At 40.0% G+C, this 13,492-nt stretch overlaps 1 protein-coding gene across 3 annotated transcripts in view; it reads right to left on the reverse strand.

The window, feature by feature from the left end:
• LOC136858589 (uncharacterized) overlaps window positions 1–13,492 on the reverse strand; it is a 332,089-nt gene that overhangs the window by 87,240 nt on the left and 231,357 nt on the right. The gene's annotated exons all lie outside the window — the stretch shown is intronic.

Genomic DNA, 13,492 nt, shown 5'->3' on the forward strand with positions numbered 1-13,492 from the left:
AAAACTTTTGAACATTTTGAATAAAGCAGAAGAGGTCATTTTTTTATGGAATAATTGTTGATGCGACCTCCGACTTTTCCCACTAAGAACTTGTTCTTTTTCTACCGCTTTTCTCACACCTGTGGGGTCTTGGGTGCGAACTGTATCTCAGATATGGATTTGGCCCTGTTTTATGGCCGGGTGTCCTTCCTGACGCCAACGTTATATGGAGGGATGTAATCACTATTGTTGTTTCTGCAGTTGTTGGTAATGCAGTATGTTGTCTGAATATGAATGGGAAAGTGTTGGGACGAACACAAAATGCAGTCCCCGAGCCAGAAGAATTAATCAGACGCGATTAAAATCCCCGTTTTACCAGGCCTATGTAGCGTAATTCAAAATAAGAAAACAAAACAGGCCTAGGCATAACTGATGTTTATTGTAGAGTTGTTACATTTGTAAAATACTCCTAAAAGCGGTACACTTACGTTCGTACATATTGATTAATGGTTAAAATGTTGGATCCAAATTATTTATGTCAATACTGTAATCAACGTTAAATTTAAATTTTGTGTGATAATAAAATTAATTAAAAACTCTTCTCATTTATAAACTTCCCCATTGCAAAGTAAAAAATGTATGAGCTTTTTAAAATTTTATCAATCAATCAATCAATCAATCAATCAATCAATCAATCAATCAATCAATCAATCAATCAATCAATCAATCAATCAATCAATCAATCAATCAATCAATCAATCAATCAATCAATCAATCAATCAATCAATCAATCAATCAATCAATCAATCAATCAATCAATCAATCAATCAATCAATCAATCAATCAATCAATCAATCAATCAATCAATCAATCAATCAATCATCAATCAATCAATCAATACTGATCTGCATTTAGGGCAGTCGTCCGGGTGGCAGATTCCCCACCTGTTGTGTTCCTAGCCTTTTCTTAAATGACTGCAAAGAAATTGGAAATTTATTAAACATCTCCCTTGGTAAATTATTCCAGTCCCTAACTCCCCTTCCTATAAAGGAATATTCGCCCCAATTTGTCCTCTTGAATTCAAAGTGTATTTTCATATTGTGATCTTTCCTACTTTTAAAGACATTACTCAAACTTATTAGTCTACTGATATCATTCCACGTCATCTCTCTACTGACAGCTCGGAACATACCACATAGTCGAGCAGCTCGTCTTCTATCTCTCAATTCTTCCCAGGCCAAACTTTGCAAAATTTTTGTAACGCTACTCTTTTGTCGGAAATTACCCAGAACAAATGTAGCTGCTTTTGCTTTACGTCGTACCGACGTCTTACGGCGATGATGGGACAGGAAAGGGCTTGGAGTGGGGAAGGAATCGACCGTGACCTTGATCAAGGTACAGCCCCAGAATTTGCCTGGTGTGAAAATGGTAAAGCACAGAAAACCATCTTCATGACTGCCGAAAGTGGTGTTCAGACCCACTATCTCCCGAATGCAAGCTGATGGCTACGTGATCAAACCTCAAAAATAATACTGTAATGTGACTGAAATATCCCTACTCATTATAGGAAAACTGCAGAAACTGAGTCGTAAAAGGCAGGAGGTAGTTTTCCATAGCTTTCCACGCACTGGGCCAGACAGTTAAAATGCAGCACGACCACTGATCTCTATACATGGATCGCTGATGGCAGGTCTCCGCTGCAGGAGAAAGTACGCCAAGTTGAGCGCGCGGTTCGCCATGTTGGCGTACCCAACCTAGAGCTCTCCTTATGGGGAAGCAATGATAATATACTCTATTTTAAGTCGCAATTAATGGCGCATTGGAATAATTAAAAATATAGAGACATGTTCACTCAAAGCATAAGGACATTGGGATCACTGACACGTCATTCCGAGCTCAGTAAATCTCCGGGATAGCAATAAACATGAGTGTATAGTAACGGCCGACAAATATTAACTTAGGTGCTGAATACATGCAGTTAGCGATCGGTAACACAATACGAGTGAAAATCAGTTTCTGGAAATATTGCGGTAAATTGTATACGTGTATGCCACGAAATTATGCATTCTTAAAATGATGTACCTATAAACGTAGCTCACTATACAGGCCTAGATTCGACATCGTAATCGGTGCTTGATAATGAATTTATGTTTCCTGTTTCCATGAAATAACGCGCAGTTTATCAAATTAAAATATCATTGAAGCAAATGTACACATTTATAAAACCAGCAAATATTCAAAACTTGTCAATATATCACATTACCTGCAGCTTAATTTACTATTACAGACCTCTTTAATTAAATTTAGCTAGCAAAGCGATATTGATAGTCATCATCAGAAATATGTAACACCAGTTAAGAGTCCCAAATACCACGAATAGTATAATGGGATAGCCCCAAACACCCACCACACTTTCCCTTCTCTCACCACTCCAGTGTCTGAAACCCATAATTATTACTGATGTAAATAAGGTCTAGAATTCCTCCAGACTTAATTTTCTAAGATTGTTATAAGGCCACGTCAATTATTTCATCGAAACCGTCAGTTTAATTATGAGAAATAAAAAAATATAAGTAAATCTTTACTTGCAGTTAATGTTCAGTAAAATTGAAAACAGTTGGCTGTACATCACTTCTAAGGTGTACAATTTGTCCATTTCTATCAAAACAGTCTTCCTTTAAGTGATCCGAGCAGAGAACAGCTGTTTTAGAAGGCTCCCAGTTCTCCCACCTGATACTCCTAATCGATGATCTTAGATGTTCGGGTCTCGAGAAAGGAAACCTACAAAAATTAATTGCCATTTTGCTCCCAGAATATGCGAAATAAGATACAATAAACCTAAAACTCAAAACACTACCTTAGGAAGATTCTTATGTACAGTATAAAACTCCCCGATGAAATGATTTCTCCTTCTCCTGATCGGTTCTGTTTGTACATCCATAAGCTGAGCACTGCGGTATGTTAATACCCCGTAGAATGTTTCTTCATTCATATTTCAGATAAACACATACATATTTAAATTGAATCTTGTAATTCACAAGCATACTACAAGGCAACGAACCTAAATTCGTAAAATACACTACTATTTACTTTGCAATAACACAGCACAGAACACTCGTGGAACTACAATCAAGAGGCCTCGCGTCACTGAACTAAGCATAAACAAAGCAAGCGCGCTCCTCGTGGTCTACTGCACCGTGCGCTCGCTGCCATCTTACTGCGCCAGTCATCTTCTATTCGGCTTACTGCTACCCAAGCTACCAGCCATCCAGGTATAGAGATCAGTGAGCACGACCGATCCTGCGAGCAGCCCTTTTGTAATCTAGCAAACCCCTACTCATTTCAGTTGCCTTGACAAAAATTACTGTAATGTACTTGAAACGTCGGCACACTGTACGGAATGCACAGAAAACAACAACAACAACAACAACAACAACACGGTTCAACTCTGAAGAAGAACTAAATAATTATAAATAATTATATTTATAGGTTCAATATTGTTTCTGTGTACCTGCGAAGAAGTTGCACATTTCCATGCGTTCAAGGCCACCACACACAAAAAGACAAGCTACGCAACCCAACAAAAAAATCGCTCCAATGAAATTACACAGACTGCTATGCTAAGCTACGTTAACCTAAGCAATGCCAAGCTAAATTTTACAGATCGCCAAGGAAGCGATTTTCACAGCTGTAGCTGGGTTAGCTCATACACATCCGCACGATCACTTTTTTTGCCCGGCATCTAGCAAACAGTCGTTTCATGAGTGTGGTTTTCGTGAATTACCTCAATACATTAGCTATTATATTACTTAATTTTTTTGTATTTGTTAAATATCATGGAAGGCAGACGAAAGGAAGAATGATTGAAGAGGTATAAAAAGCACGTGTCTGTCAAATTATTAAAGACTAGCAAGATACCCGTGCTTCGCTACGGTATTATACTGAAATTTATAATTGAATGCTTAACATTTTATATATAATCCGCCAAAATTCGCGATCTGAACGTTTTCTGAAAAATGACGCAAAGTTCCTCTCATTTTTCATTCTTTCTTTCCAGCAATCGATTTCGTACTTCCCGGGCTAGTTCCAAGTATTCTGCCCGGTCATTTGGGACCCTAAATCTTTGCCATCTTTTCCTATAAGCCTTTTTTAAGATGGATCAAATCCTTGAGGAGATCCGGCTGGTGTCGTCTTGTGTGCCTTGGCGGTATTGAACCCGCGGCCGGAATGCATTCGTTGTCATTACCCGGCCAGGACCCGTTTCCAGCGCGGTCCGCACATTTTGACGACGGTCAGAACATTATTATTATTATTATTATTATTATTATTATTATTATTATTATTATTGATGTTCTGGATCCCGCAGCAAGATGCAAGGCCGCTACTTGGCGGTAAATTACATCTGCTGCCATTGTCATTGCTGACAACTTTAAGTTCTCCAAAGGAAAAGATGGCTCTTGAAAACGAACCCAGGAAAGATTAAAAACGATCGGTTTATGATCAGAATCAAGTAGTACATTATGAACAGTAAAATCAATTGTTCTCAACTCCATTTTCACCCCACCACCGTTAAGTTTATTAACCCCTCCCCCCCCCCCCCCCCAAAGACGTGTATGTTTAAAGGAGATTCCAAATACCAATGTTCACGTCTGTTACCTTCAGTTTTGAGTATATAAGTATCCTTATAAACATAATTCACTTTTTTCACTTCCCTTCTCAATACTTGTTTCTCTATTAGTAAAGGATCTTCTAAATACCAATTAGGGGCACGACTCTAACATCTTCAGTTTTTGAGATATGTGTCCTCATAAAAGGAATGCAAGTGGACCTCTGCATTCCTCGGGGGAGGCCGCAGGCACCAGGATAAGTCCTCTAGCCATGCCCCCTTGGAAGATGGGCCCCCGCAGGGGCACACAGCCTCGGGGAAGACATGGGGCCGAGGAGGAATATCAGGGGGTGATCCACCTTTTCACCCCGCTCTCCAAGATGATCCCCCCGCCCCCCCCCCCAAAAAACGCGTTTTTCATTGCTTTTAAAGGAGATCCAAATACCAATTTTTACGTCTGTAACAACTTTAGTTTTTATTAGATGTAAGTATCCTCATACAATTAATGCAATTCATTTTTCAATTCTTTCAACCCCCCCCCCCTTCATTGGATTTTCCGAGAATACGTGTTTCTTTACTTTTAAAGCAGATTCCAAATACCAATTTTCACGTCTGTAAAATCTTTCGTTTTTGAGATAATAGTATCTCCATACAAATAATTCAACTAATTTTTCAACTCCTTCCCTCTTTATGTGGATATCTGAAAACAAAAAAAATACGTATTTCTTTATTTTTAAAAGAGATTCCAAATACCAAATTTCACGTCTGTAACATCTTCAGTTTTTGAGATATTAGTATCCTAGTTAAAAGAATTCAACCCCTTTTCAGACACTTTTACCCCTCCCCCCTCCTAAGTGGTTTTACCGAAAACAAAAAATACATGTTTCTTTATTTTTAATAGAGATAAAAAGTACCATTTTCACTCTTTAACATGTTAAGTTTTCGAGATATACTGTAGACATGCTCATTTTAAAATTTCACCTCCTTTTTAGTTCCCCTTAAGTGGAGTTTCCAAAAACAAATCACCTATTTTCCTTTACTTTTACAGGAGATTCCAAATACCAATTTTTTACGTCTGCAACATTTTACGTTTTTGAGAGTCTGATATACTGTAGATATAGTCTTCCTAAAAATTCACCCCAATTTGTCACTCCTATTTAACCCCCATTAATTGGATTTTCCGAAACCAAAAAAATACGTTATTTTTTTTTGAAAGGAGATTCTAAATACCAATTTTTACATTGTAAATTTTTAAGGTTTTGAGATATAGATACACTCATTTTAAAAATTTCCCCCTTTCCATCGCCTTAGTGACGGAATATCCAAAAATCCTCCCTTAGCGAGCATCTACACTGTAATATAAATGTATCCTTTATGTCCAGTAGTTTTGGCTCGGCGATGATGAATGAGTCAGTCGGTCAGTCAAAAATTCACCCCAATTTGTCACTCCGGTTTAACTCCCATTAATTGGAATTTCCAAAAACAAAAAATACATGTTTCTTTATTTTTAAAGGAGATCCCAAATACCAATTTCCAGGCCTGTAATATATTCCGTTTCTGAGATATAAGTATCCTCATTGAAGTCATTCAACCCCTTTTTCACCCTTTTCACCCCTCCTATTGGGATTTTCCGAAAACAAAAAAATACGTGTTTCTTTCTTCTTAAAGGAGATTCTAAATACCAATTTTTACATCTGTAAACTTTTAAAGTTTTGAGGTATAGATACACTCATTTTAAAAATTCACCCTCCATTTCACCCCCTTAGCGACGGGATATTCAAAAATCCTCCCTTGGTGAGTACTACATTGTAATATAAATTTATCCTCAAAATTTAATTTCTTTATGTCCAGTAGTGTTGGCTCGGCAATGATGAATGTGTCAGTCAGTCGGTCAGGACATGTTCTTTTATATATATAGATGACCATGAAAGACAACTGTTGGCAAGAAATAAATGAAACTCTGGAAATTTATTTTACGTATCATTCATTGTTTTTACATACATTTTTACCTAACATTCTATAATTTGGGTACTTCATATTCATTTTTTCTTAATATCATTATCAATTATGTTATTTGTTTTTAGGTTCCGCTAATTATTTTTTACGGTTTTTGGACCCACCGAGGGTTCGGAATTTAGTCCCGCAAGAGTTCTTCTACGTGCCAGTGAATCTACCGACACAAGGTTGACGTATTTGGGTCAGAAGGCCAGCGCCTCAACAGTCTGAGCCACTCAGCCTGGTCTTTGTAATAGAGGGAAGTTCATGGAACTGTTCCTGATTTAGATGAAAACAAATAATTCTCCATCATTTCCATGCAATGTTTGAATCAAATGATGGGATTCACCGTGAATTATTCTCCTTTCAGTTTCACGTATACATAATCTTCTCTTTCTCTTTCTTCATCTTTCCACGACAGTGGCTAATAAGAAAAGCTTCCTCTTCAATTAATCCGCCATCTTTTAACGGCTGCCTAGCATTGTTTAGTTTAGCTTTTTATTCGTGACGTAGAGCAACATAGTTTTACTTAGCTTTCTGTGGGTTATGGCCTTCATTCCGTTTCTGAGCGACTGTACAAGATGGACAGAGAGAGAGAAACAAATGCGGAGATGTTAAGAGGTCAATGAAGACGGTACGCCAAGTGTAATACATAGACCTACATCTTCATTAACCGAGCTCGATAGCTGCAGTCGCTTAATTGCGGCCAGTATCCAGTATTCGGGAGATAGTAGGTTCGAACCCCACTATCGGCAGCCCTGAAAATGGTTTTCCGTGGTTTCCCATTTTCACACCAGGAAAATGCTGGGGCTGTACCTTAATTAAGGCCACGGCCGATAGCCCTATCCTGTCCCATCGTCGCCATAAGACCTATCTGAGTCGGTGCGACGTAAAAGCAACTAGCAAAAAAAAAAAAAAAAAAAAAAAAAAATCTTCATTACAGACTGTTATGCTTTTCAGCGGTCAGTCTGCAAGCCTCTGTGAATTACTAAAACGCCTCCACAATCCTCTATTTGAAACTAGCTTTGTGGCCTCGTTTAATTCCAAATGCAAAGTTTGGGTTGGGAGGAATTGAGAGAAAGAAGAAGAGCTACTCGACTAAGTGGTATGTTCCGAGCTGTCAGCGGAGAGATGGCGTGGAATGACATTAGTAGACGAATAAGTTTGAGTAGCGTTTATAAAAGTAGGAAAGATCACAATATGAAGATAAATTTGGAATTCAAGAGGACAAATTGGGGCAAATATTCATTTATAGGAAAGGGAGTTAGGGATTGGAATAACTTACCAAGGGAGACGTTCAATAAATTTCCAATTTCTTTGTAATCATTTAGGAAAAGGCTAGGAAAACAACAGATAGGGAATCTGCCACCTGGGCGACTGCCCTAAATGCAGATCAATATTGATTGATTGATCTTTAAATCTTAAAAAAACTGAGTTTAACCATCGTCGCCCTTGTCTCCTTCTACTCCTCTTACCTTCCACGGCCAAGTAACCTATTCTTCTCCATTCGTATCTCAAGACCCCACCACCGAAGCTCCTTTATACGTACAGCTTTATCTAACGGTTTCATTCGTAACTTAGCCTTTATCTCCTCACTCTGAGTGTCCTCCTACCATCGTTCCCACGTGTTTATTCTAGCAATCATTCTCGTTACTTTCATGTCTCTCACTTCTAACTTTAAATGAGATATTCTGAGTCCACCAGATTTCGCTCCCATACAACAAAGTTGATCTGAAAACAAATTGGTGTAACTATGGTTTCGTCCGGGAGCTGACTTCTTTCTTGCAGAATAGTGCAACTGCGAATTCATTGAATTAGCTTTGCTACACCTTGATTATGTTTCACTTGCTACATTACCATCCTATGATAATATAGAGGTTAAATACTTGAAGTGATCTATCTGTTCCAATTTTGTATTCCTAGCCTGATATTCAGCCCTCTCAGGTTTCTTCTCTACTGACATCACTTTAGTCTTAGAAATCTAATTTTCATATCATACTCATTGCACATTTTTTCATGTTCCAATTGTAACGAACAAACTAAAAATTAAATTAATTATTTTGCCACACGATGAAGCATAACAATGTTTTTAAACATTATGGAGAGGGAAATGGTTGGGGAGAGAAGAAGAGGGCGACCGAGAAGGTATATGGACGAAATGAAGAGCGTGATAGAGTTAACGAGATATGAAGAGTTGAAAGGAACGACGAAAAACGGAAGAAATTGGTATCCTTTAGTGTATGAACGAGGACGACGATGAATATCGAGCCATTCTACCACCTGTACTTCACGGAAGTCCGGCTCCGTGGTTAAATGGTTAGCGTGCTGGCCTTTGGTCACAGGGGTCCCGGGTTCGATTCCCGGCAGAGTCGGGAATTTTAACCGTCATTGGTTAATTTCGCTGGCACGAGGGCTGGGTGTATGTGTCGTCTTCATTATCATTTCATCCTCATCATGACACGCCGGTCGCCTACGGGCATCAAATCAAAAGACCTGCACCTGGCGAGCCGAACATGTCCTCGGAAACTCCCGGCACTAAAAGCCATACGCCATTTCATTTCATTTCACTTCACAGAAGAGTGACAACGAGAGTAAATATAATTTAGATGAAAGCTTTGTTAGAGATAAGCGTGTTGTGTGCCTTGGGAATTAACGCGGCTAAAACTCTTAATTACTTTACGGCCTCACTAGGAGCTATTTAGTAATGGAAATGTTTTCTCCGTCACTACAACGCGATGAAAGCTATGTGCAATTTCAGTAGCCAGGATTATACTAACACGTATGACCTGAATGAAAATAAGAAAAGATTATACAGAGAATGCCGTAAGTATTAGCACATCTGTGCTGTACTGCAGTTATTCAGCTGTTTGGGTAGTATAACCAGAATTGGGGGGATTTAAAAGACAATACATTTCTTTATTTGTACGTCGCGTACAATTTCAACAAATAATTACAAAGTATAATACAATGTACACACAGAAATCTTTCGTGCCTTCGAACACTTTATACATTTTACGAAAAAATCTGAAAAAAGGATTTCTTTGTGTTCTTTCTTTTTTCTTTCTTGATTTATTCATTTATTTATTCACAAAGTACAAGATACAGCTGCACTGATCACTTCCTACTTGCACTGTCAACAGACGATGTTTATACGGTTTGTGACGAACCGACACAGATAGGTCTAATGGTGACGATGGGATAGGGAACGGTTAAGAGTAGGACGGAAGTGGCCGTGGCCTTAATTAAGGAACAGCCCCAGCATTTGCCTGGTGTGAAAAGGGAAATCCACGGTAAACCATCTTCAGAGCTGCCTACAGTGGTGACCGAACCCACGATCTCTCGAATGCAAGCTGACAGCTATATGACTAAAACCGAGCAGCCATTCGCTCGGTAACAAACGAATTAACAAACGAAAACGTTCATAATAAAATAGAACAAACATAACAAGATCAGGTACCTAGAAATAACAACAGTCCACATCGAAAACCATGAGGATGTCTAAGCTCATAGCCAACTCGGCATGTAGGGCCTACAAGATCTCTGGTTATACATTTACTGTTTCCCCAGCAATAGGTCACCCATCTAGTAGAGTAAAATAGATGGTCTTCAAATCAAAAACTTTCACTCGGTACTTTATATGCAGGGTGTTTGGAAAATTAGTACAAATAACCTTACGGAATGTAGGAATAACGTTTTACAATTTGTTTTACGTCGCACCGACACAGATATGTCTTATGTCGACGATGGCATAGGAAAGGGTTAGGATCGGAAGGAAGCGACCTTGGCCTTAATTAAGATACAGCCCCAGCACTTGCCTGGTGTGAAAATGGGAAACCACGGAAAAATTATCTTCAGGGCTGCCGACAGTGGAGCTCAAATTCATTATCTCGCGTATGCAAACTCACAGCTGCGCGCCCCTAACCGCACGACCAGCTCGCTCGGTAGGTAGGGATAAATGTCCGCAGTTTGTTAAATATTATGTTTTTAAATTTAGCGAATGGTTTGTCCGAGGGATGAGCTTGACGTAGAGTGCAATATTTTTGAGGTAGGTAGTAGTGTCGCTTGCCCCTCGGTTTATACCATCCGCTTAAGGCAGTATGCATGCGCAACGCGTATGAAACCGTTCTACGAACAAGAAGCGAACGTTTCCACACTAGACAATATTCCATTGTACGTCAGAAAAACCCTAAGTCGTTCTTCATTAAATGCTACCTGGGGTACAAACAAGCAAGTTTCAATTTCATTATTTTATTTGTGAAACAGGACATTACATTGGCGCCGTTAGAATTCAGGACCCTGCCAATAACCAGAAGAAAAAATGTACTTATCTTCCAAACATCCTGTATATATATATATATATATATATATATATATATATATATATTTGCTAGTTGTTTTACGTCGCACCGACACAGATAGGTCTTACGGCGACGATGGGACAGGAAAGGGCTAGGAGTGGGAAGGAAGCGGCCGTGGCCTTAATTAAGGCACAGCCCCAGCATTTGCCTGGTGTGAAAATGGGAAACCACGGAAAACCATTTTCAGGGCTGCCGACGGTGGGGTTCGAACCTACTATCTCCCGAATACTGGACACTGGCCGCACTTAAGCGACTGCAGCTATCGAGCTCGGTGTGTATATATTTTCTAGAAGAGGGGATTGGTATACCGAGCGAGCTGGCCGTGCGGTTAGGGGCGCGCAGCTGTGAACTTGCATTCGGGAGATAGTGAGGTAGTGGGTACGAACCCCACTGTCGGCAGCCCCGAAGATGGTTTTCCGCAGTTTTCCATTTTCACACCAGAAAAATACTGGGGCTGTACCTTAATTAAGCCCACGGCCGCTTCCTTCTCACTCCTAGGCATTTCCTATCACATCGTCGCCACAAGACCTGTCTGCTTCGTAAAGCCAATGGTTAAAAAATTAAATAAATGGATAAGTATGGGCTAAGACAGAGAAAGAAGCAGCCGTAGGCTTGAATAAATTACAGTTCTAGCATTTGCCTGGTGTGAAAATGGGAAACAATTGAAAACCATTTTCATGGCTGTCGGTGGTTGGCTTGGAACCCACCATGTCTCGAATACAAGCTTACAGTTACTCATTGAACTTGCTCGGTGTACACGGTAACTGAACCCATATGATATTGTTGTACTACTACTTCTACTACTACTACTACTACTACTACTACTACTACTACTAATAATAATAATAATAATAATAATAATAATAATGGCGTGTGGCCTCCGGAGACGCCTGGGGCAGGTCTCTCAAGCTGACTCCTTATAGGCGACCTGCGCGTCTGTGAGAATGGGGTCCTGTCTAAGATGAATTCGAATGCTGAGTACAGCGCAAACACCTAGTGGTGGTGGTGGTGATTATTGTTTGAAGAGGAAGTACAACTAGGCAACCTTCCTTATGTAACACTAATCAGAGAGAAAAAGGGAAGAGATCCGACACTTCGAAAAATGAAGATATCGGCCAGAGAAAGAAAAGGGACAGCAAGGGCCTGAAAAAGAAAGACTCCCGAGTTGTCAAATGTCCTAAGCGTCGGAGTCGGAAAAGAACAAGAGTTGAATAAGGGAGGTTGGATACGATAGATGACAGTGAGGGGCCTGGCACAAGTAAGTAGAAGCATTGCCAGCATTCAGCTGAAGGCCGCTTAGTCGCCAAACGACGCTTCCAAGTTAAGAGGCCCTGGGCCCCTTTTAATCGTCTCTTACGATAGGCAGGGGTACCGTGGGTGTTATTCTACCGCCCCTACCCACAGGGGTGCACAAATACCCATCCCCCGAGCCATAGGAATTAACGAATGACAGTAAAAATACCCGCCCGGCCGGGAGTCGAACCCGGGACCTTGGACCAAAGGCTATCCATGGAGCCCGAAATAATAATAATAATAATAATAATAATAATAATAATAATAATAATAATAATAATAATAATAATAATAATAATAATAATAATAATAATAATTTAACGTCGCACTAACACATCGAAGGTTTTCGGTGACGGAAGAATGGGAAAGGGCTAGAATTGGGAAGGTAGCGGCCGTGGCCTTAATTAAGATACAGACCCAATATTTGCCTGGTGTGAAGACAGGAAACCACGGAAAACCACATTCAACGCTGCCGACGATGGGATTTGAGCCACATCTCCCGAATGCAAGCTCACAGCTACGCGCCCCTAACCGCATGGCCAACTCGCTCGGTATAATAATAATAATAATAATAATAATAATATTTTTTTATTATTTTTTTTTACGAGGGAAGTATGGGAAATCTTTCATTAGACACTTGTGAGGGTCCGCACTCCACAAGTGTGTGAGATTCCTACTCACTAAAACCCACACACCCTTTTCCCACGACGTATATCTCCGCCCCGGAACCGCTCTCGCATTACTTCAGGGCGGTGTCGTGCTAATTTGTTAGGTTTCTTCTTCCTTATTTCTCCTTACTGCCGTTCATGAGCATTCATATCTCTCTTTTTCTGACGCAGGATGCCTTCTACATATACTGCTATCTGATCCCAAGATTCTTGGTTTCGTAGCATCGCCTGCACAATAGTTTCTGGCGTCAACTCTCCTTGCTCAGTATATAAACATCTTCTCTGAGTTGACCAATGATAACATACGAAAAATGTGTGAAATACATCGTCTATATCATTGCAATAAATACACGCCGAGTCGCTCGCTCTACCTACTCTATGTAGAAATTTACGGAAGTATCCGTGACCCGTCAATAGTTGCGTAATGTAAAAGTTAACATCGCCATGAACTCGGGCAACCCAATCAGCTAGGCGTGGTATCAGCCGCTTAGTCCATTTTCCTCGAGGATCTTCCTCCCATCTTTGCTGCCACCGCTCCATTCTTTGCCTATAAGCTAGCTCCTTAGCGCGCTTCTTTCCGAGCTCTCCGTGAG

This window comes from Anabrus simplex, chromosome 1 (assembly GCF_040414725.1).
Source record: "Anabrus simplex isolate iqAnaSimp1 chromosome 1, ASM4041472v1, whole genome shotgun sequence".
Lineage (NCBI taxonomy): Eukaryota > Metazoa > Arthropoda > Insecta > Orthoptera > Tettigoniidae > Anabrus > Anabrus simplex.